At 38.1% G+C, this 26363-nt stretch overlaps 1 pseudogene; it reads right to left on the bottom strand.

Annotated features, from left to right (window-relative positions):
* LOC103284229 (BUD13 homolog) overlaps positions 1 to 23140 on the bottom strand; it is an 89672-nt pseudogene extending 66532 nt beyond the window's left edge.
* Positions 23141 to 26363: the final 3223 nt, after the last annotated feature.

Consider the following 26363-nt stretch of genomic DNA (forward strand, 5'->3'; position numbering starts at 1 on the left):
GAATGATGTTTTGACAGCTCTGAGGCTTAAACTATCTGGGGAAAACCAGGTACATTCCTCCTGCCAATTCCTAAGTTCATCTCTTGCCTGGATTGTTGCAACAGCCTCTTAATTTGTCTTTCATCTTTGGGATAGCCCGTAGTGTGACTCTACACAACAGCTAAGGTGATCTTCCAAAAGTACAAATATAACCTCCTCTTTAAGCTCTACAATTCTTCTCTTTACTTTCAGGATATAAGTGCAAGTTCCTTAACATTGTTCACTTACTTCTCCTACCTTCTCCACCCCTTTCCCAACACACACACACACACACACACACACACACACACACACACACACACCTCTAATATGTATATATTAGAGGCCCTGTGCATGAAATGCATGCACTCAGGGGGGGGGGGGGGGGGTGGGGGGATCCCGCAGCGTGGCCTGGCCCTCTCACAGTTCAGGAGCCCTTGGGGGATGTCCAACTGCTGTGAAGGCGGCACTGCCGCTGCACTTGCCAGCTGTAAGCCCTGCTCAGGGCTTCTGGCTGAGCGAAGCTCCCCCTGTGGGAGTGCACTGACCACCAGGGGAAGCTCCTGGGTTGAGTGTCTGCCCCCTGGTGGTCAGTGCGCATCATAGCCACCAGTCATTCTGCTGCTTGATCGATTTGCATATTAGCCTTTTATTATATAGGACTAGAGGCCCGGTACACGAAAATTCATGCACTGGGGAGGGGTCCCTCAGCCCAGCCTGCCCCCTCTCACAGTCCAGGAAACCTCAGGGGATGTCCTACTGACGCAGGGAGCAGGCCTAAGCCGCAGTCTGGCCTCCCTCTGCAGGAGGCAACCGGGCCAATCAGGGGAAGGCGACACCCCCATCACGCCGCTGCTGCTGCCATTGCTGGCCGCTGTGGCTGCTAGAGCCTTGGCCTGGCCCTCGCAGCAGCAATTCCCATTTGCGGCTGCCTGAGCCTCAGCTGCGAGGGCCGAGGCTCAAGAAGCCGCTGGGGCTTTGTCTGGAAGGACGTCCGGTCTAATTAGCATATTACCCTTTTATTAGTATAGATATATTAGCTGTATTTCTCTAAAGAACAGGGCCCTTTGAAATTGTAATAAACAGATTCTGTGGAAGTAGAAGAGCTTGAAGGGGCCCATCATGCTAATTACAGCACTGAACAGATTCCATGTTCCATTGCTAAGTCACCAAATATATGGAGGCCAAGAGCAGTTATAATGACAGTAATGGGAGCTTCCTCATCTGGCTTTCTGGATCTTGGATTACAGCTATTGATGTATGTTTTTTAATTCAGTAGTTTCAGTAGCTATCCCTAAATGCCTAACTTTTTGACTGCAGCAATAATAGCAGCTCTGGGGTGGAGGGAGGGGTCATACTTGTGACATTCTAGGACATTCCTAAATATATAACTATTGTTCACACTTTCAGCCTTAAAAAAAACAAAACACTTTAGAAGCCCTAAATCCCCTATTAAAAATCTTTAAAGTCTGAGTAATATCATTATATTTTACATATGCTAATAACTTATGGGAGAAAAGCTACATTTATTTTTAAAAAATAGAAAGCATAAAAGAGCATTCTAGTCATCATGGCCTATGTGTTTAGAAGACTGAGAATTAAGTTCGTAAACACCTAGAAAAGACATATAATTATATTCTATATAAAGTCCAGTGGCTATAAAAGAACATTGCTAGCAAATTAATGAACTACTTTTCATTTATGCTTGTAGGATTCATTAAACAGTTTAAAGGAACGATTTCAAAATAAAAATTTCCATATTCATACCACTAGCTTTATTTCTTAGGAAACACACACACACACACACACCCCTAGATGATAGACTATGTAATTGAAACTGATCTTATTTTGCCAAGAATGCAAGGAAAGAAAGAAGCTCCATTTTAATACAAATAACATAGATTATCAAAAAAAGCAAATTCCTCCTGATAAACTTAGAGACTCCCCAAGCTTCTATATAGTTCTGAGTTTGGGAAGTTTTCTTTCCTAAAGGACTAGTCCCACCAAAATAATTAGGTACCATCTCCCAAGACTAAAGCTCTAGTAACATCCCTCTCTCCTGCCCATCCAGTGCTGAGAGGCGGGAGTGGAAACTTACCACCTCTAGGTTCTGAATGGGCATGGAAGAGAGGTGCGCCTGGCAGAGCTGTAGCAGATGACTGTTGCTAGTCTCTGAGACTTTCACCACCCCACGTTGGTTCCCTTAACCCTGACCTTAACTGTAGATAGGCCTTTCATTAAACCCTCTTCAATTACCCCTTTGAGTGTGCCTTCCATTTCCCTGCCAGGGGCCTGACTGATATCGGTAAATGCTCTCATCAAAGAATGGGGCAGCTTCTGTTTAATATCTGATCTTAATGTCATTCAGACCCAAGTTTGCCTTTTAAATCAGAGTAAGGCTGCAGAGATGTTTTCTGCCCTGGGGTCAGCGATATCAGTCAGGGCCCTGGCTGGAAATGGAAGGCACACTCAAAAGGATAAATGAAGAGGATTTAATGAAAGGCCTATCTATAGTTAAGGTCAGGGTTAAGGGAACCAACATGGGGTGGTGAAAGTCTCAGAGACTAGCAACAGTCATCTGCTACAGCTCTGCCAGGCACACCTTCTTCCATGCCCATTCAGAACCTAGAGGTGGTAAGTTTCCACTCCAGCCTCTCAGAGCTGGATGGGCAGGGGAGAGTGCTGTTACTAGAGCTTTAGTCTTGGGAGAGGGTCTGCCCAGAAGGAGCTGCAGCCATTGGTAGAGAAAGGCAGCTACTGGTACACCAGCATGGCCACAGAACTGCAAAGATACATAAGAATAAGTGTCTCCAAAGTGCATCCTCTATGGGGAAAGTTTCAGATTCGACAGTTAAAAAGCCTGGATTCAATATGATATACTGAGCACATGTTTTTGGACATATTATTTAAATGTTCTGAAATTGTCTTCTTAGTTTTAAAACAGGAATACTCATACCAATGATGTCATAGGGATCAAAGGGAAGAACAGATATGAGTCATTTGAAAACTACAAAATACCACTTACTTTTATCATTATTTTTATTGTGATGATCATTACCTTCTTTGTTATCATTATTACCTTTAGAGACACTCATTCATTTCAAAAGAATATTTGAACAAGCAATCTTATGACTAAGATATGCTTTTTCTACATGCCAGAATATTTTATAGCGTAGTCACCTCTGGCTATCAATATTTAAATACTAGGGATCCATGGGACTAAGTACAGTAAATAAGTTTTCAGACAGTAATAGAATACTCTATAGAACTTAAGAAAACACAGTGCAAGACTCCTTAGCTTTTGTTCCATGTGAAAACTCAGAGAGATGTTTATTCAGTAGCTCCTTAAATCTCAGGTATCAAATATGGCAAAACTACTGCTCTCCCCTTCATGCACCCGTGGCAGACATTACAGAGCCCAGGGACACATTAGAACCCAGAGAACATTAGAGCTAGAGATAACATTAGAATCTTCCTCAATATAAGCTTTCCAGGCAGTCACTAGCAAGTCCAGAAAAAAAGGTAATCAATTTAGTCCAAGAACCTGGTCATGTTTTCCTGAAAGTGAGAAGACTTAGGAAGGATAACAGCAAACTCTTTAAATATCTGCAAGGCTGTGTGCTAAAGAGAGGGCAGCGAGGTTCAGTGTGGCCTCAGAGGAATACATGAGAGCCAGTGGGTAGAAGTGTGTGAGAGGCATCTATCAGCTGTTTAGCCTTTAGAGCTAACCAGTGTTCTATCATTTTTAAATGTACTATATTCAGTTGAACCTGCATGAACCTCTCTATCATGGGTGTTTTGAAATAAAATAATTCTTGATTTAGGAGAGTGGGTAAGCTAAATAATGACTAATGCCCATTCCAGGTGTAGATTTCCACAGTTTTAGGTCTTTCTAGGAGTTCAGTGGTGTGCACCAATTCTCAGAAGGCAGCTGTAAAGAAAAGCCTTACTGGTTCACTTGGGAATCTTTAGATGGGTATAGAATTGGCAAAGTCCCATACAATCCATTTGCCAGCTTTATTTTATAATGTGTCAGCCAGAACTCCCCTAGCCAATATTTTGTGCCCCGGAAAGGAAAGCCCACGACATGGTAAATTATTGATGATGCTGCCAAAAAGGAATTTCACTCTCGGATCAAATTTGGATTAAATATAGTAAATCCAGGCATTAGTTTTTAATAATCAAAAAGTTCTGTCGATGTGCTTTAAGAGAATAAAATCCCCCCCTTTTAAAGGTCTGTTTGATGTAACACTTGAAAGTTGAGATGTAATCAATCATTAACAATATTTAATATTCTCTACCTTCTAGAAATACAATACGGTCAAGGTGCTGAGGTGTGAAAACTGGCCACAGCTCAATTCTTATATTAGATGAAACCACTTTTGAAGTATCATTTTCTTACCCACATTCAATTTAGCATTTCTTCAGCATATTACTTTTATCCATCACTACTTATTTTAATTAAATGAATTTACCTGATACTTGGGTCTCTAGGCACATGTAGGGGGAAAGAGGACATAGTATAATGTACATAAGCAAAGCAAATATTAGAGTTCCCAATTCTGTGTAAAATGATCCAGCAGCAAAATGGGATTTAGATGTCTCCATATGGAATTACTAGGCATTTGTTTAAATAGGAACAAACTTCTGCTGCCTTTTTGGAGAACTTTGACAGCATGGATTCTGTCTTACATTATCTGTTTCCTCAGCTCTTAGCATAGTGTTCAGAACATAGTGGAGATCAATAGGTATGGAGTAAATTTAAAAAAAGAACTACCAAGTTCTCCCTACTCTGTGCTCCTCAGAGTATTTAACACATGGAATTATATTTTTTTGTTTGTTTATTTTTATTTGTCTGTCCCCCACATTAATCTGTGAGCTCCTTGACAGCACCCATCTCACCAATTCCCAGTGTCTAATTTAGTGCCTACTAGGTACTCCTTTAATGTGAGTACTTTCCTCAGTGAGATTACATGCACACACTCAAATAGGCTTTACTGAGGAACAGCATTGGTTAGTAAAGAGCAATGGCTTTCAGAATGTTTGAATTCCTAAATTAAATTCCTAAATTTTTATTAACCACATAACCTATGGCAGGGATTTTCAACTGGTATGCCAGAGGTATTTTAAAATCATGCAATACCTGACTATTTAATCTGGGGCACTGACTTCTTTTTCCTGAGATTATCAAATAAAAATATGACCAAAGCCCTAGCTGGTTTTGCTCAGTGGTTAGAGCATCTGCCCTTGTACTAAAGGGTTCTGGGTTTGATTTTGGTCAAAGGTTATGTACCTCGGTTGCAGCTGGGCTTGTGTGAGAGGCAAGCAATCGATGTGTCTCTCTCACATCCATGTTTCTCTCTGTGTCTCCCCTCCCTTCCACTCTCTCTAAAAATCAACAAAAAAAAATCCTCAGATGAGAACAACAACAAAAAATGACCACAACCAACACAACAATAGCCATCTGGTGTAAATGCTGTCTTGAACCATAAATATATAGGTCATATAATAGTTGCATTTTATTGGTCACTTAGCACAATAAGGTTGCATCTGATTGGTTCATTCTTGGTAGCAGAAATCCTTCAATACAAGTATAGGCACCTGATTTTTAAAAAAATCACTTTGGAGCAAAAAGGGTGACTACTGCTATTATTATTAGTTTTGTAAATCAATTTAAAGTATACCTATTTTTTGGTCAGATAAGCAAAAAGTACATATTTTTTGGTATGCTGCAGAATTTTAGTAATTAGTTTATGTGTGCCATGATATGAAAAAGGCACACTGACCTATGGGAATATATTTATCCTCTATGATCCTCAATATTCTCATTTGTAAAATAGGAAGAGTAGTAATCTAATTATATGATACTTATCACTTTAATCTCTTTCATATGTATATTAATTGTATTTAGTATTCACCTTCCCAATTATATATGATGTACTCTAGGCAAGACAGTCACATAACAATTAAGAGCAAAGGCTTTGGAGTTAGGTTACCTGGTTTGAAATGCAGATTTGGTTCACTAAATATGGGACTTTGGGAAACTTATTCCCAAATCTGTGCCTCAACTTCCTCTTCTATAACATGGGGGATACTAATAGTACATACTTCATAGATTGTTGCATGTACAGCACGTAAAATAGTGTCTGGTGCATAATGCACAGAAAATTTAGCTATTATTATTACTATTAATATATTTATACATCTCTCCCTTTCTTTAAATAACACCTGGAAGTTTTCATGTATTATGTCACCCAGCATTTAGCAGCTCAAACCAGAAAACTTCTTATTCTGTTCTAATGAAATTTTCTTGATTGAATTATATTGTCTCATCTTATCTTCTCTATTAGTTTGCTGAGCTCCCCAGCTAAATTTCCAGCTCCTCTAGTACTAAAACACTTCTCAAAGTCACTCAGGACCAATGTTAGCCCTAAAATCAAACCCCTCTGCAGTGAGATCCCTCTTGGTTAACTTCTCCTCTACCTTTTTAATCACTCTGATTAAATATTTCACAATCATCTTTATCCCTTTTCTGTAACCCCCTAACCGATGTTTATCTCAACATCTTATTCTTTCTCAATAGTGTTTCCCAAATCCATCCGCACTGCTCTATCCCAATACTGGCACCCCAGTTCAGATCACATCATCTTTTACCTGGGAGATGGCATCAGCCTCCCAACTGACCCTTTAGCTTGCAGTTCCTCTATTTCATCCTATACCCCATGGCCAGGTCAATTTTTCCAAAGCACTGTTGAAATATTCTGAGCCCCTCCTCAACACATTCATATTGTTGACCATGTAAAGGTGAAACTCTTGAGGTTGAAAACCTCATAGTTTCCTTCATCTGGATCTCTTTATCTCTCTAGGTCTAGGTTTTAACTTCCTATAAAGGATGGGAGGGAAAAGTACTCATATTTATTTTAGAGACTATTTAAGCTAGGATGAAGGTAAACACTCTCACATTTAAAATATTTAATACTTTCTGCTTCATCCTGATTCCCATATAATCTCCAGCCCACTTCTTCCTGAAGATGAGGGAACTGCTGTGGGCCACTTTCCTTTTAGAATATAAAGATGCCAGACATTACCCACCATCACCCTTGGTGGCTCTCCTCTTTCACTACTTGTAATTTGTATCTGTCGTACCTGATTTCACACCTTCCTCTGTTCTTTGCCATGACACATTGGCTCAGTGATGAAATTTCAGACTGCTCAGATGAGCTATGATCTAGCATTCCCTTCAGGTACTTCTTTCATGAACTGCTTATGAACTCCAAACATAAAAGTTACTAGTAAGAGGTGGCTCTTCAAGCTTCTGGGACATTGCTAAAGGTAGATGCCCAATGAGATTTCTACAAAAACACTGTCAGGTGGGCATTATTACTCCATTCTTCAAATGAGGAAACTGAGGTGTAAGACAGTAAAAGTACCTTGTTCAAAGACACTATAGCTAGCAAGTGGCAGATCCTAATTGGAGCCCAAGTGTTTTGAGATCAAATCCTGTGCTATTTTTAAAGAACATGCTATTTCCTCAGATAACCAGGTTACTTTGTTCTAAGTACTTATGTACTTCAGCAGTAAAAACAATATATCATATTAAGTGTGGTGGTAAAAATTCATGTCAGTACTATGATTGTCATTTCTAAACCCTCCAGAATGAAGCAAGCTCTCTGAATTACGAGAGAACACAGCACAAATTATCTCCCTGTACTATAGAGGCAGTGTGACATATAGAAAGAGAAAAGGCTTAAGAAGCAGACCAGACAAATCAAAATGAACTAGCTTGATGACCTTGAGCAAGTGATTACTTCCCTGGAGGCATTTTCTCATTGTAGAAAATGAGAATATGTCTTAGATCAGTGGGTGGTAAGAAATGAAAACCATACTTTAAACACCTAGTCAAATCAACAAATGTTAACTCATCATCTCTTCTATTCCTTAAATGACTATCTCCTTCTGGATATTTTTAAAGAAATAACTTGATCTGCCCATAAAATTCTAAATCTTTCCCTTATAATCTTTCAAAGGAGACCAAATTCTGCTTTGTTTGGGGGTTAACACCTTTATATAAGATGGCATCTATTGATAAGCACTGTGATCAAATGAAAGACCAATCTAATTTTTTGTGTGAATTCATTATTTAAGGAAGGGTAGAACCCACTAGCTGCCAAAGCCTTGAGTAGAAGCATAATTTCAAAACTAAACCGTATTACCACATAAAAAGCAATACAATTCTAACCTCAGAGTTACTCAGCCTCAGATGGAGAAAAATGAAGTAGAAATATCAGTTATAAAGCTGAGGAGCCCCAAGCCAGTTTGCAATATTTTCCAAGAATGTCTTTATAACGTTCATGGAAAATACATTGAACAGCTATTTTGGCCTTGACAGTGTGTGTGGCAGAGCACCTCCCAATAACTTTTTATTAGTTTTTATTACTATTTTATTGTAAAATCTGCATTTTATCAATTTTTCATAGTCAATTAGATTGAGGCAGGCCCTTAGAAATGATCTCAGGCAATATCCCACTCAGTGCAGGGATCTCATCCTCAGTCTCCCAGGGCTGAATATTTATTCCCTGCTCGAGGGAAGAGAATGGGTAGAAGGGGAGAAAATAAATGACAGTAAATGGTTATAAAATAGTCTACCTCACAGGGCATTACTAACATTGAGTTTGCACTACTCTTTATTCATCTAAATGCTAGTTTTTGGTATTTATTTTTCTTTTGAAAAAACTGACATTGAATTTAATTCTAATTTTTCATGTTACATTTCTTGTAAGATCTTTTTCCTCTGCCTTTCTGCTAGTCAATGCTTCTAAATAGGATGCCACCTTGCACCCTCTTCTCCAATTCTTCTATACAAGCTATTTATATTTACTGTTTCAGTCTTCAGCTCTCCATTGGTAATTCTTTTCCATCCCCACTGGTCATTCTTAAATCTCTTTCTGTGGTTCAAACTCTCTTGAGCACCAGAAGTCATAGATCCAACTGATCTCTGAACATCTCCATCCTACATCAAACAAAACACTTCAAAAACAAGTCCAAAACTGAACTCATTAGACTTATCATCAAACCTCTTTCTCTCTTGACAATTAGTCAAGTAAAAATATAATGTCAGTAAGGACTACTTACAGACTTTTAAAACATACCTAAGTTCTAGAATCAAAGTGGAGATCTAAATCACAATTAAAGGGGATAAGAATTCTCAAAAAGTATCTGCCACTAGCAAACACCCATAATCTGATTAATTTACAGCAAAATTATTTTCCTTTTTTATAGTAAAAAAAATTAAAAGTATAGCTGATATATAAATGGCCTCCTTTTCCAGAACATAATAGAACAATAAGAAACTTATTTATTCTCCTCCTTTAACAACTTGAAATCCTGGAAAAACTGAATATGAAAAAATAAAATGGTTCTCAGACATTGGACCATAGGAAGAAGGGAACTAGAGAAGGGAAATAAAAGGGTGAGTCCTCATTATCTGGCCTACTGTCTAGAGTTACAGAGCAGGCAGGAATAGCTAAAATAGATCAGAGGTTGGCAGGCAAAGGCAGCTAGAATTTGAGGGATACAACACTAGAGTGGAGAGAGGTACGCAGAGAGAGCTCTAGAGATCTATAGAGGAATCCTTCAAATTCTTGGCTGAATACTCTTCTATCCATTCATGAAAGGAAATTACCCAAAGCCTGGAAAAACCATACAGTGGGCTGAAATAGTGTGTGTGTCAACCAATCAGAGTATAAAGATATTATAATAGTTAGGACACCAGGTAAACTTCTAAGAAAAAAGAGTATCACCTTAATGGTGGGGCTAAACTAGCTCTAGCCATAAAGCTACTCTGGACATGCCTTAAAGCTTAAAAGAAAACACTAAAAGGATTCAATTAATTCCAAATAATTTAATGGCATGCCAGAACAAAATCCAACACTATATAAAAGAACATAACAAAACTCTGCACCTAAAGATGTAAAATCACAATGTCTAGCATTCGATATAAAATTTACAGAAAAATTTATAGAAGCAGAGTAATATAGAACATTATCAGGGGAAAAATTAGTCAATAGAAACAGACCCTTAAATGACAGAGATGATGAAACTAACAGACAAAAATATTAAAACATATGTTCCACACATTCAAGAAGACAGCAAAAAACATAAACAGGATGGGAATAAAAATTCAAGATAAAACTAAGACCTAAATGGAACTTACCTGGAAGATCTAACAATTAAAATTTCTCAAATGAAAGACATAGAGAAAAATAAATGAATAGAACATCAGGACAGAACAAAGAAAATACCCTTCAAAATAAAGGATATTATATAAAAACTTCAGACCAACAAAGCAGTATGACATTAATTTCCAGCAGACCTACACTGTAAGTTATGTTAAAAAAATTCTTTAGGCAAAAGGAAAATGTTAGCAGATGGAGATTCAGATCTAAACAAAGGAATGAGCTCCAGAAATAGTAAATGTATAAGACATTTTTTCTCTTTGTTAAATTTTGTAATTAACCTTACAAAACAAAAATAATAACATTAAATTGTGGAGTTTAGAGCATAGACAGAAATAAAATATATGACAATACTACCACACAGTATAGGAGGGGGAAATTGAGGTATACCCTTATATGGTTCTTATGCAGTACACTAGTCATATACTCTGATTTGAAGGTATACTGTAATAAGTTAGATAAGTATATTATAAATCCTAAAACAACCACTAAAACAAAAAATAACAAAGAGGCTAAGCTAATAGTGTAGAAGAATAAAATACTAAAAGTATTCAATCCAAAAGAAGACAAAAAATGGGACATTAAGAAATAAAGAACAGAAAGGAAAAATTAAAACAAATAATAAGATGACCACTTAGGCCCACTGCATTGATAATTACATTACATTTAAATGGTCTAATATTCCAATTAAAATAAGATTATTTTTACATAATAAAAAAAGAGCCAAATATTTGTTGTTTACAAGAAACCAACATTTTAGTACAAATACAGAGATATTCTAAAAGTAAAAGGGTAAAATATATCTGCCATGCTTACTCCAAACAAAGGAATATTAGAGTGATCATATTAATATATGGCCAACTAAATTTCAGAAGGAGTATTACTAGGGTTAAAGTGGAATCCTATATAATAAAAGGCTAATATGCAAATTGTCCCCTCGACCGGGAGTTCGACCAGGGGGTGTGCCAGCCGGCCAACCTCCGGCGTCCCCTTCCGCAGCTGGCCTGGCCTGATTGGCCTGATAGGGGCAGGCCAGCTGGACCCCACCTGTGCACGAATTCATGCACCGGGCCTCTAGCATTTTGTAATGATAAAGGAGTTAATTTATTAAGAAAAAATACCAATTCGAAAAAGGCATGCATGTTAAAACAGAGCTTAAAAATATATAAAACAAAAACTGACAGAATTGAAGTAGGAACAGAAAATCTACCATTACAGTTGGGAGTTTCAAAACTCCTCTCTCAGTAATTGATAGGACAAATAGAAAATCACAGATGTGGAAAACTTGAACAACACTTTTAATCCATTTGACTTAATTAAATTTATTGGGTTCTAACTCCATAGCAGAACATACATTTTGCAACAAGGTAAATCATATTCTGGGCTATATATCAAGTTTCAACAAATTTAATCATACATATGTTATCTGACTTCAAGGAATTTAAACTAGAAATGGATGTAAAGAAAATACCTAAAAAATCTCCAAATATTTGGAAATTGAACAACACACTTCTATATAACCCATAAATGAAAGAAGAAATCAGAAGTAAAATTATAAATTATTTTGAACTGAGTGAAAATGAGAAGCAACACATAAAGATTTATGGAACACAGATAAAGCAGTTCTAAATGGGAAATTTATAGCACTAAATGTTTATATTATGAAATAAGTGTCTCAAAATTATCTAAGTTTCTATTTAAGAAATTAGGAAAAACACAAATAAATGTATACACAATTAAATACACTCATTTTAAACGCACAGTTCAGTAAGTTATGATAAATGTATATAACCCATGTATATATATCACCATTATCACCCCACAAGTATCCTTGTGCTCTTTGCAGTTAAACTACCACTATCACCACAATCACCAATACCAGTCCAAAGTGACAGCTGATCTTCTCTTGGTCTCTATAGATTACTATTGCCTATTGTAGAATTCCATATAAGTGGATATTAATATGGTATGCAACTCCTGTTTGTCTTCTTTTTCTCACCATGTTTTTGAGATTCACATGCTTTGTATGTATAAGTAATTTTTTAAATCTTTATTGCTAAACAATATCCCATTATATGAGTATATTACAATTTGTTTATTCACCTATTGGTTGGCATTTATATTATTTCCAATCTCTGATTTCTTTTCTTAAATATATTTTTATTGATTTCAGAGAGGAAGGGAGAGGGAGAGAGAGAGAAACATCAATGATGAGAGAGAATCATTCATTGGCTGCCTCCTGCATGCCCCTACTGAGGATGGAGCTCGCAACATAGGCATGTGCCCTTGACTGGAATCGAACCTGGGACCCTTCAGTCCACAGGCCAACGCTCTATCCACTGAGCCAAATAAGCTAGGGCCAGACTCTTATTTCTATGAGTAAAACTGCTATGAACATCTGTGAACAAATGAGACTGGGACTTTAACTGAAATTTCACATTTGCTTGGCTTCTCTTCCTTCCCTATCCAATTTGTCTCTTTCCTTTATGGGTGTCTTCAGGGATACTTTTTAATAACTTGCACCAAAGTCCTTGGCTCCAGATCTGCTTCTAGAAGAGCCCAAGTTAAGATATCACCTGAGGCAAATGCCTCTCAATATGAGGATTGTCCTTAAGATCCCACTCCCTCATTGCCTCCAGACTGATAACGAAAGTCAAGTCTCAGTATAGCCCACACAGAGAATTATAGTCCCTGTCCAGGAAATAGCTGCTTGCTACTAACATTCTTGGGAAACACGGAGCATGTATGCAAGTGAACCTTGAGGTGTGGAGTCTAAGGAGGTAGGATATAAGACTAGATAGTTGAGAATTTATTGACTCAAGATTGAACATTCTTGCAAGAATATCTGGAACTGGTCCTAAATCTCTAGGTTGGACGTACAAAGGACTCTAGTGAATGAGATGGAGATGCAGGAATTCCTTTGGAATGGTATAGAGAAAATGGTCAGAATATAAGAGAAGTGAGAATATTAAAATGAATTTATTAGGTGAGAACAGAAATTTCATCACCTAACTGTTCCCAAGAAGGGCCCAGAGGATACTCCCCTTACAAAGTCAATATACACTAGTGAAGAGGTGATTGGCATCTTTGAGAAATTGTGTCGATTAGCATAGGCCATGTGGACAGGGAGATTATGCTGGAATGGTAGAGGTCTAGAAACAATATTCAGCCATCAGAGACAAGGTAGACATAATGATCAAAATGATAATTAAGCCCAGAGTGGCAATTAGGATACTTTGGCTTACAGGGATTTGTGGCAATTGCTAAAACCTCATGGAATTTCTAAAGTTGAAATAGGTATACAACAGACTAGAGTGATGCTCAACTTGAACATTAAGAAAAAAAAAAAAAAGGAACACAAATATTTGATTCTAGCTGCTGCCCTGGAAACTTATGGTCCCTTACCTAGTTTGCAGATCTAAGACTGTTCACAGAATCGGCCCTCACTGATAGAAGAGAATATGGAGTCTCCTTCATGAAGGTTCCTATAATATCACAGCAAGACTATATGGCAAATACACTATTTTGCTGATTTGTTCATAAGTATGTGCCATTTGCCTGGAAATGGGATACTGGGAAATGAATAACCAGGATTTTCAAGGAGTATTGGATAATACCCCAGAGATGACACCATGTAGCCTTGGTTTTCCCAAAAAGCAGAGCCTGTGTCAAAGGATTGCTTGTAGATAGTTTATTTGGGGAGGAAATACCAAAGAATTGGAGTGGAGGCAGTGAGAATAATGAAGAAGAAAAGGAAGGAAAACCAATCCAATGGTGTATTATCAAGCAGGTTTGTAGTGTGGGCAACTGTCGCTTGAACCTGCTAGGGACCCTCTAAAGATTAATTTAGAATGGACCTCCAAATGGTCTACCAATGAATGGAAGATGGTAGTATTTATCTACCAGTTCTCCTCACTCGTTTCTCAAGGGTAGTCTCATCACTGTCTGTACCCTCCCACTTCCTTGTTTGTTCTTCACAGCAGAATGGCTGAGAGAGAATTCCAAAAGGCAGGTCAGAGAATTCCCTGGGCAGAAAATGAGAGATACTCTATGCAACTGTAGCCACTGGGACTAGCCCTTGTTTCATTAACCCTCTTGTAAAGCCTTGCATAGATTATGGTTGGCTACCTCTTTGAAAGTGACTCTATAAAGGATTGGACTTGCTTTTCCCCTCTGTCAGAGATGGGGTGAGGGCATTATTCAGCTCTATGTTGCAGTAAGAGAGCCAGATATGATGGAATACACGAGGGGACCTTAGGTACAAGGAATCAGACATCTCTTATACACCACTTCAGATCGCCTTGGCCTCATTTATGTCTCATTCCAGCAAGCACTGTTCTGTGTAGTCTCAGATTGACTATTGTTGGTGTAATCTGGCATCCCACACCTGTACTATGAGCCAGTCCTTCCCTGGAGCTTCCCTCTTGATCCTAAGGCATGGAATATGCTGGGACTACACTCAGTGCCCACTCATGTAAAATCCAGAAGTGAGGCAAAGTAAACCTTGGGATGAAACTAACTAACAAAAGGTAGATAGAAGGAAATGAAAAAATTCTTCTCCATATCTCTCCTTGTCATGGATAACGACCCTCAATCAGTCCTGTGAGACCAGACAACTATGAACTTCTAGCTGTTGACCACTCAACCCCATGATATATTTCTCTGTGCTGCTCCCCAGTGTGAAAAAAACTATTACATGACGTGTACTTTTTGAACTTCCTATCAAAGCACTCATATATAAGGCATCATCTCAAACTCTGAATTTTGGGAAATCCAAGTTAAGCACGGGGGTAACAAAATTACCAATATTTCACAATGATGATGGTCTATCTGGAAAACCAAAGAGACAAAGCAATAACAACAACAAAGCCCTAATAATAGGACTCAGTACACTGCCTTATGATAAAAATACACAAAAGTGACTAGTTGGTTTATATGTGAGAAATAACTTCATAAAAAGTTGAGTTAATAGGAAATGTACTAAACCTAAGGAGGACAAAATGACTACATCTGGGCCATAAAAGAAATGAATTACTGGAAGACTTGTCATGTTCCAAGATGCAAAGGCTTAATGTTATAAATATGTCAAATATCCATAAATTAATCTGTAAATTTAATGAAATTTCAATTAAAATTCTAATTCCTTAACCTAGAAACTTAATTCCAAAAGATATCTGAGAGAATAAACTCATTAAAATAGCCAAGGACATTTTGAAAAAGAGTAATAAGAGATGACTAACCCTAATAAATAGGCAAGTTTGTTATAAAAGCTATAATTTAAAAATTGTGTGTTACAGCTATAGATAGTCTAGGAACCTGGCCCAAGTAGAGACAGATGTAATATATGTTAAAAGTGGCATAAAATATCAGTGGGGAATTAGTGTATAGTTTTTTAATAATATAGCACAATTGGCTAGTCACTTGGGAAAAAATATATCCACCTCCCACCCCGACCCTTCATGGAGAAATAAGTTCCAGATGGAATAACAGCATCTTAGTTTGCTGCGTGCTCTTCCATAACTCTATTTTGGCATTTACTTTTTTTTTTTTACATGAAGGATTGCTGTATATAATAGTCTTCCATTTGCTTTTTTCATTTACTATTATTTACCTCTGGGGAGTGGGGGTGGGGCTGAGTTTGAGAGTGATAATAAAAGGGAGTTTAACATAAATTAATCAGTTCATTCACCAACTCATTGCTGAGTGCCTGCCATGTGCTAGTCACTATTCTTGGTGCTGGGGACACGGCAGTGAACAGCAACACTACCTGCCCTCTTGAAGCTTGCATTCTAGTTGGGAGGAGAGAGAGACCATAAACAAGTAAAATATGTCATATGCTAAATGGTGAAAAATGCTACCTAGGAAAATAAAGCAGAAAAAAAAAAAAAGGATAAGGAAGGCAGACTTCACTGCAAAAGTGACATTTGAGCAAAGACATGAAAGAGATGAGGGAGAGAACCCTTTGGAGGGTGGGTGCTGTATTCCCAGGCAGAGGGAACCTGAGCACAGAGACTGGAGGAGGGAGTGAGCCTGGCATGTTCACCACCCTGGCTTGGGCACTGTTCCTTGGACATGTCTAGAGAGAAAGTAGTAGAAAAGGAGATCAGGAATATAAGGCATACTTCACAGGGCCTGACAGGCCTTTTGAGGTCTGGTGTATCCTCTGAATGAAGGAGTAATCTGTTGTAAGGCATTAAGCCAAGGACAGACATGATCCAATTTAGTTTTTGTTAACAGGATTACTATGGGGATACTATATGGAGAATAACATGCAGGGAAATCGATAGGAGGCTACTGCAAATATAGAGAAGAGAGGTGGCAGTGGTTGGGACCAGGTTGGTGGCCAGGAAGTTGGTTTCTGGATGTATTTTGAAAGTATAGCTGGCAGGATGTTTTACTAGTTGGGTGAGGAGGGATGAGGTCTCTAAGAGAGTCAGCAAGGTTCTGAACTTTATTATGAGCAATGAAAAAGGTAGATTTGCCTGTAATTGAGATGGAGGGATGGTGGGAGGGGTTGGTTGTAACAGGGATGTCAGAACTTAGTTTTGGGTTTGCTACATTTGAGATACTTATTAGATATCCAGGTAGAGGTATCAAATAGTTGGGTGGATATATGGCTCTGGAATTCAGGGACAGTTCAGGAATAATATATAAATCTGAGAGTCATCAAGTCACAATTTAGTCAGACACTGAATGAAATAACCTAGGGCACAAAGGGCATAAGAATCACATTTCAGTGATTCTTATCATAAATGTTTACAATATATTTTTATGTGTATTTTTGTACAATCTTTAGAACTAGTAAAGCACTGGAAGAAAATATATGCAAAATATTATATAATTTTCTGTGGAGTAAAATTTTCTAGGCTTGATACCAAAAATACAGTCATAAAAGAAATCACTAACAGACATGACTACATGATAATTATACATTCTGTATATCACATATGGCATATATAAAAATAAGAAACCAATAAATTATTGGAAAAAATTAGTGCCAATGTGCATGACATACAAGTTTCTAACCTTAATATGTAAACGTTTCTTGCAAATCAGTAAGTATAAGATAAATGCCCTAATGGTAAAAAAAATAAATAAATAAAAAAATAAGTATAGAACTGAACACAAAATTCATAAAAGAACAAATAGAAACCATCAGTAAATATATAGGACATGTACAAACTAAAATTACATTTTCATTTAAATTGGCAAAAAGCAGCCCTGACTGGTTTGGCTCAGTGGATAGAGCATTGGCCTGCGGACTCAAGGGTCCCAGGTTTGATTCTGGTCAAGGGCATGTACCTTGGTTGTGGGTACATCCCCAGTAGGGGGTGTGCAGGAGGCAGCTCATGGATGTTTCTCTCTCATTGATGTTTCTAACTCTCTATCCCTCTCCCTTTCTCTCTGTAAAAAATCAATAAAATATATTTTAATAAATTGGCAAAAAGCATCTTTATGTGATACCACCTAGTTTGGGCAAGGGTGCTGAGAAATGTGTGCTCTTTATATGTTTACTGTAAATTAATATTAAATTTCCTGAGTTTAAAGAGGCATCTAATGGAGCCTTAAACTGCACATATTCTTTGACTAGAAAGTTCAGCTCTTATAATTTATGTGAAAGAAATTCTTTTGTTTATGGGTCATGACTCATTTAAAAGGAAGTAAATTAAAATATTTTAAAACAGCTCAGCTGGAGTGGCTCAGTGGTTGTGTATCAACCTATGAACCAGGAAGTCACAGTTCAATTCCTGGTCAGGGCACATCCCTGGGTTGCAGGCCCAGTAGGGGGCATGCATGAAGCAGCCAATCAATGATCCTCTCTCATCATTGAAGTTTCTATCTCTTTCTCCCTCTGCCTTCCTCTCTGAAATCAATAAAAATATATTTTTAAATATTTTAAAAACAGTATAATAGTAGATATTAACTCAATGGGGAAAAAGTTAATAACTAATATTAGAGAATTTACTAAGTAAATTTTACGACATCCATATGACATGGTATCATAGGCATGTTGTAGAACAATAATTATTTATAAAAATATTTGTGTGAGTATATGTGTTATTTGTTATAGAAACAGAGTTGATAACAAAACAAAAGGTAGAGTAGCTTTCCATCTTTAAAAATGCCTATAAACTGCATAGAAAAATCTGAAAGAATTTGAAAATATCAAATTTGTTTTTCTGTGGATAGCAAAATCACACGTGATCTTATTTTTTGCTTTCTGCTTAATTGTATTTTTTCAGTCTTTTAGAAAACAAAAATGTTTTTCTAACTTGGTGTGGTTGAAAAATGAAATCAATATAATAAGGAATAAAAGAAGAAGGTCCAACAGCCCTGGTTGCTATCCAATATTATATAATCCTGGAGTGTTTCAAAACCACCCAGTTATGTGCTGACAGCTTGTCCAGATGTCTGGGATGAGAGTCATAGAGCATCTTTGTCCCAGTGAATTGAATGGCTGGGCACATAAACAACCTGCCCTTTATTTTATTTATTTGCACTTAGACAAGGCAATTTTCCCCGTCTTCATCATTTTGCTTTTTTGTTATGAATTCAAGGCACTTTACTATGTACTTAACGTATTTGATAGTATCCATACAGATATCCTCCAAGTTGAAAGTTAATATTTCATTTGACCAAAGAGGAAACTGAGGTACAAAGACATTGAGTAACTTGTTAAATTTAATTGGTAACTAAAGAATATAGCTAAACTAGAGGCCTGGTGCACAAAATTCTGGGACTCCTCAGGGGATGTCCAACTGCTGGATCATCTATGGGATCGGGCCTAAACCGGCAGTTGGAGACCCCTCTCAAAATCCGGAACCACTGGCTCCTAACTGCTTACCTACCTGCCTGCCTGATCACCCCTAATGCCTCTGCCTACCTGCCTGATTGCTCCTAACTGCCCCTACCTTGCCCCCCTGTCAGCCTGATCGCCCCTACCTTGCCCCCCTGCTGGCCTGATCACCCCTAACTTGCTCTCCTGCCAGCCTGATCGTCCTTAACTGCCTCTGACTTGGCCCCTGGCCTAAGCAGCAGTCTGGCCTCCCTCTGTGGGAGGCGACCTGGCGGATCAGGAAAGGCGCCACCCCTATTACCCCACTGCTGCTGCCACTATCTGCCTGAGCCTCAGCCCTCACAGCTGCTGCAGCTTTGCCTAGAAGACATCCACCCTAATTAGCATATTACCCTTTTATTAGTATAGATTTTAAATGCTGGTCTCTCTACCCTAAACCTTTGCTCTTTCCACCATAATTTTTTCCTACTGAGTGAGTGGGATGAAAGATGATTTAAACAAGGGACATCAATTAAATGACAGTAAATCTTATTGTGAGACAGTTTGTACTTTTTCAATTATATTTCAAACCTGCTTTCATCAAGGAAAATTTCAAGTTTTATAAGATCCTATCTATAAACCTCTTTAACACTTAGTGATTCTCATTTTTTAATAATAAGAGCATAAATCTAATGCTTAGAGCCTATTTAATTTAATATATTGCTTTGCCTTACTGAATTTAGTTTAATCTTCTATTTAGAGAGATACTGATTCTTCCATTTATAGTCACACTACAGATTTTTTTAAATAAATTTAAAATTTTCATAAGTAGATTTAAAAATCTTCAATCATTAATATTTTTACAATGTACAAATAGAACATTAACATTTTTAAAACTTGTAAAGGTTAAATGCAAATGCCTGTAGCTTGTAAAATAACTGAACTACTATGTGTTGCCTCTTTTTACCATTTTAGGAATTGGAAAAAGTACACAGTTAATTTTTGTTAAGCCTTTACTGTGTTTTGGTAGTTTCTCTGTGTGATCCCACTTAATTTTCACAGTTGTTCTGTGAGATTGGTATTAATACACCGAGTTTACAAATTTGGAAAATGAGGCAATGCATGGTGATGTAGCCTAAGGGCACCCAGTTACTAAATGGTGAACTGGGATTGGAACTCAAAGTCCTGAGTCTCCAAGGACTCAATTTTAAACCAGGCTATTCAAAGAAAGATAGCTCATCGGCTTGCTTTTTTGCAATTCTATACAAGTGTTAGATCCTGAATGTGCAGTAAATCCAAGAGAAGTTCAATGTAGGGGTGACTATTATGGGCTAGGGTTGATAGTGAAGGCTTTGTAGAGTGGGTGTAGCTGATCTGAGATTCTTTGAAGGACAGGTTAGCCCTGGGAGGAGATGCTTTTGGAACAATTAAGGTGACGTCGATACCTCTAAGGCTGGTTTCTGAAATGCAGCAACTTATAGCTCTATGGTTTTTATCTCTGCAAATGGCTAAAAGGGGCAACATTTTAAGCTTCTATCAATACTTTATACCTTACTATGAATTAATTTTTAGTACTTTGCTGAAAGTAGGTTGGAATAATGGAAAGTATTTCAACATTCTGGAGATCATCAGACCATAAACAATGGCAATGAGGAAGCCATGAAGCTAATTCACAAGTTTACCCGTGTGCAGGTATTAAGAACTTTTTACCATAGTTGCCCAAATATCAATGGTACTCTCGGAAAAAGATCAGGACAATTGTCTCACTTGTATAAATTTCCTAATAACGTTTCTCAGTGTGATAATATAAAAAATGAATCTGAAGACTTGTAGTACCTTACGGTTAAAATGTCTAACCAAGTTTTCCAGCCTGTGTGCCTATGAAATTCTAGTCAGGGAAACAGCAATCATTGTGGGCCTCTGCTGGCCAAGGCTCCATGTTTATTATTGGGAAGATCACTTACAGCCCCAGGGAGGTCACAGTGTTGACCTGACATGCTTCCCATCCTCTCTGCTCTTTAGCTGATCATTTAAGACATTTAAACCTGATACCTCAGATCCTTTGGACCTGAAAACCAGATGTGCTCAGCTGGAGAGAGGAAAGGGCTCCAACAGAATCCAAACTCTTTGCAGTAAAGAGCCACATTAACAAGTAAGCCAAGGGTTTGTCTTTTCTGCCCCCTCTTTGACCTCTGACTCCCTTTTCCATATTAGCTTCACCCTTCCATCTAGAAAGTGGACATGTTTTATCAAATCCCCAGGTCTTAATGGCCCACAAGACCCATTTGTTTGATCTCTAAAGTTTATTTAATATCTATCGCTATGCCCTCTGACCTTGTCCAACATGTCATCATTACTGCCCTAGATTATGAAATATTCTTCTAATTGACCTCCCATCTCTCCTCCTCAAAGACAATATTCTGCATTTTAATGAATATCAAAATGATATCATGAAGATAGTGGCTACCATTGCCTGAGAGGCTCTGTCAGTGTGCTTCATATAAGCATTTTACACACACCATTTCTCCAGTCTTCTTGTTCCTCACTTCCATAATGCTCCCTATATCATAATTACCATGAGATGCTTTCAGTTCCTCTGGATACTTTATACGGTCTACCTCTGTCACCTGAAGCAAGTCACTGTCCTCACTTGGGATCTAATTCTTCAACTGTGAAATGAGATTCTATCATGTCTAATGTTTATTAAGTCCTGCGGGTTTAAAACCGCTGAAAGGGTTTTCTCCTTCTCTTCCTTGTAGTGCTCTGTGTGCTCCTGAGGTGAGAGAGGGGAAAAGTGAGTCAGTTATTTTCCCTGTTAACTACTTTAGCTAGCTCCTGGCACATCCTCTTTTCCAATCTGACTTGTCAGATTCCAACCTTTCACTCTAAAATCTCCAGCTCTCACTGTATTTAGACTAAAGGCTGTGAAATACCACTGGGCTCCACATGGTTTTATATTTGTCCCAGGGGCCTCGTGCAGCTCAATTGTGTGTTCCCAAGCTCTTCAAGGATCATATGCTTTATGCTTTTTTAAAATATATATTCATAGCATTTATCAGAGATAGGGGAAGGCAAATGGGAAGTCACATTTATAACATCACAGTTAAGAGAATGAATTCTGCATCCTGGCAGCATGGGTTCAATAAGATTCTGACACGGCCATTTACTGACCTTGGGCAAGTTATTTAATCTCTGATCTCAATGTTTTTTCTGTATAATAGCAAAATGTTAGCTACTTTATAGGCTATTATGAGGGTTTTTAGTTAACATAAGTACTTAAAATAGTGCCTAAAACATGGTTGTGTCATAGTTTTTCCTATTATTTATTAAGACTTTTTTCACTCCAAGGATTATGCTAGAAGCACTAGTAATAATGATAATAAAATAATAACATATACTAATTATTGATCACTTGCAAGATACTATCATTTTTTTATGATTTTCAATTCTTGACAGCAATGTGACTCATTTTACAGATGATAAAACGAAGTTTGAGGGTGTTTCAGTACCTTGTTCAAATATGAGAATTAATATTTTTTGAAGCCTAGACTGAGACCAGGTCATTCAGAGTCCAAAGCTCATATTGTTTCTATCATATGAACCATACCATGATTGCTCCTCATCTGATTGGTTTTAGTTTTTTGTTGTTGAGCCATGCATAGGGAATGAAGCTCACTGTTTGGCATTCTCTCCTGTGCTGAGCAGCCATACAGATGTCATCTGTGTGTTATGCCCAATTTGCCATCCCCCCACCTCATGTACTATAGCTATAAAGACATCTTTTTTTCCTCCCACTCAATAAAGCATTCTGTAAGTTGGGTGGTATTGTCAGCGTTAAACTTGACTCTACCTGATACACTGTTACCTAACTGATAATCTTCCAGCCTTCTCCCACTTCAAGAGTCACATTCTTCAGAGTATGTTGAAAAACAGTGATTTGCTTTAGCACACCACCTTGTTTGCAATTCACGGTTCTGTTGTACTTGTCCACCACTGAAAGCCCCTGCTCATTTTGAAGTGGTTTCCACCTGAAGCTCCTGGACCACACGCCCTTCTGAGAAGGTTCTACCCTCCTTTCATAGGCAGCATTGGATGAAGGTGGAAAAGCCATGCTTCCCTGTGCAGACCTTTATCTCTGTCCTCCATTATACCATAGCCTCACTAAAAGTTGAGCATAACCAAATGAATTGTAATGTTGAAGGAAAAACCTGCTTTATACAATTGTCCATTATAAACCAAGAAAAAATTATAAACAAAGGTAAATCCTTCACAGGAAATCTTTATCAGACACACCTGATTTCTCACTTTGTGCTGCCATCTACAAGTCTTCATTCCTCTCCATGGTAACTTCCTTTCACATATCTTTGCAGCATAAATCTTTATTTTTGAGAAATACATTTTGACCTCAATCATTAATCAGTGGCTTGAGGCCCATTTCCATCATCTCCAAAATTTATCTCTAGACACAGTAGTCACTCAGCAATACAATTACCAAATTATTTGCCATGGAAGGCTTCGCTAAGGCAGTCCAATGTGTGGTTTGATCCTCAGCGTTTAGAATTAGTGCTGATGCTTCAAGCCATCTCCACATAGATCTCATCAAGATCCTGAGAATACATACACACTCAATCCTCCAAAAGATTTGCTTGTTCTCAGAAACCTGACAGTAAATTCATACTGAAGAAGAAAAACAATTCCTTAATTGCAATAAAATTAACACTACTAGAGTCTTCTATAATAACAGGTAGCACATCATATTGCCAAGCAGAGCACGGCCAGTTCTTCTATATTTACTTCCTGTTACTATCAGTTAAAGTAAGAGAAAACCCAAATCCAATTCTCAAACAAGGAAGGCAGTTTCCATAACCAAAACCTCAAAAGGTACAAAGACTTCATATGGAATTTGATAAAGTGCTTCAACACCACCAACAAAGGACCAGAGAACCTGCTTCTATCCATCTTTCTTTTCCTCTAGAGGCCTGGTGCACGAAATTCATGCACGGGGAATGGGGTGTCCCTCAGCCTGGCCTGCACCCTCTCCAATCTGGGACCCCTCAGGGGGATGTCTGACTGCTGGTTTAGGGGCATTAACTCCAGCCATTAGGAAAATCACACAGAATGTCCTTGACATACAGTGTGGTCTTATGAGTTGTTTTAATAATAATGGCCATTCCTTTAAATAATATCTGCTTACATACAATACAGCTGGTACTATGTGAATTCAGAATGTTAATATCACAAAATCATAGAAGGTTGTGGTGGAAATAACCTTGAATTGTCTAGTCCAAACTTTTATAAATATTAGAATTCCCTTTTCAAAGATTTTGAATGCTTTTTGTCCTAAGAAGCTTAACCAACTTTTGAGGCAACCCATTTTCTGTGAAAGGACTGGGGGACTCTGGCAGCAGACGTGTGTTGTAGCCGGACCCGCCTGGGTGCGGGTCTGGCTACGCCGCACACTTTCCGTCCCCCCCCCCCCCTTCCCAGGACTGGGGGACTCCGGCAGGGCTGATGGGACTGGGCACTGCCATTTTTGTGACAGTGTGATGGTCAATTTGCACATTCCCTCTTTATTCGATAGGATGGCTGCTGTGACATTCTACCACAAACTTAAAACAAGAGAAATTTATTATCTTACAGTCTGTAGGCCAGAAGTCCTACAATCAAGGTCTCAGCAGGGCTGGCTTCCTCCTGGAGGCTCTAGAGGAGAATCTCCTTCCTTGTCTTTTCTAGTTTCTCAAGACTGCCCTCTAAGCAAGCAACATAGCATCTTCCAATCTTTCTCTCCCCTTCCATTGCCACTTCACCTTTTTTCCTCTTTAATATTCTTCTATTTCTCTTTATAAGGACCCTTGAGATTACATTAAATCCACCTCAATAATTTAAGATAATCTACCATCTCAAGATCTTTAACCTAATGATACTTTCAAAATTCCCTGTTACCATGTAAGGTAACATTTACAGGTTGTGGGGGAGGGAGCATTATTCTGTCTATAATATCTGCTTTCCATTGTGTCAATGCCATTTGAAAATAGCACTTCTTATGTTTATCAAAGGACAGTCAGCAGCTCTATGGGCTACATGCTTCTTAATTCCTTCAGCAGGAAGAACAGAGATTCCAGCAAACCTCTTCTCTTGCTTGCCAGAATTTGGTCACATGCTCTTCCCTGAACCAATCATAATGGCCTTGGAGTAAGTGGAGTTAGATTTGGAGTTAGATTTGCAGATCTAACCAATCATAATGGCCTTGGAGTTAGATTTGCAGATCAATTTAAACCAGGAAATGAAGCTGAGGATGGGGTCAACTACCATGGATAGAAATGTAGGAGAGACAGTTTTCTGAAGGATATTCAGAGTGTGGTAGCATGAAGCAGGAGATAGTTAATGGGCAACAGCAACTATAAAAGCAAAAACCATAGTGTCCCAACAGTATGATCAGAATATGCTCAATAGATCCCTGATAAATTAAATAATTCCACAGTTCTTTGGTCCTTTCATGGACCCTGCTTACTCTTACAAAGACCTGGCAGAAACTTTTATTTTAGGTCTAATTCTAAATCTCAGACAGGACTGTAAGGGTATGGTAAAAATGTAAAATCCTTATGCTCAACTAACACTGCTTGGTGGTTGTTTTCCCCAGTATTTTTACTTTTAAAAGTAAACTGTTTACACTCTTTTGCACTTAGACATCAGTAACAAATCCCTCAAGGTGGACCTGTGAGTTAACTGACTATATCAGGGTGTTGTGACATTGCTGTTGAGGTATGATTTCTCACAGCAATGGGATTCAGGCATGGCTTTCTTCTTTAGCACTTGTTGGCTCTGTTTGCATAGACATGTTTGTGGTTTTTTTTGAAAGGATGAAAATATATTCTTTTTTTCTTGTCTTTCTCACTTAAGTTTTATTCTAGAGCATTTTGGGAAAATTGGCACTTTTCTTGTAGTTTCACATTCTCTCCATGAGAACAATGATAAGGGCACCATGGAATTTTACCTGAACAAGTTTCCTTAATCATGGGCTTCCTGATCAAAGACTTGGAGACATTTACTCTTTGGTTTATCTTTGTAACTCTAAGGCAGTGATGGGCAACCTTTTGAGCTTGGTGTGTCAAACTTCGCCAAAAAACTGAGCATAACTCAGGTAGTGTGTCACTTTGAGGAAAAAACTAACTCCAAGACTTTAGTCGCAAATGTTTCATCCTCAGGAGCAGCAAATGTTTCATCCTCGGCATGCGACCACGTGTCATCAGAAATGGCTACGCATGTCAGTGCTGACATGCGTGTCATAGGTTCACCATCACTGCAAGGAATATAGTCATCTTCATGAAATTTCC

This window comes from Eptesicus fuscus, chromosome 9 (genome assembly GCF_027574615.1).
Source record: "Eptesicus fuscus isolate TK198812 chromosome 9, DD_ASM_mEF_20220401, whole genome shotgun sequence".
Taxonomy (NCBI): Eukaryota; Metazoa; Chordata; class Mammalia; order Chiroptera; family Vespertilionidae; genus Eptesicus; species Eptesicus fuscus.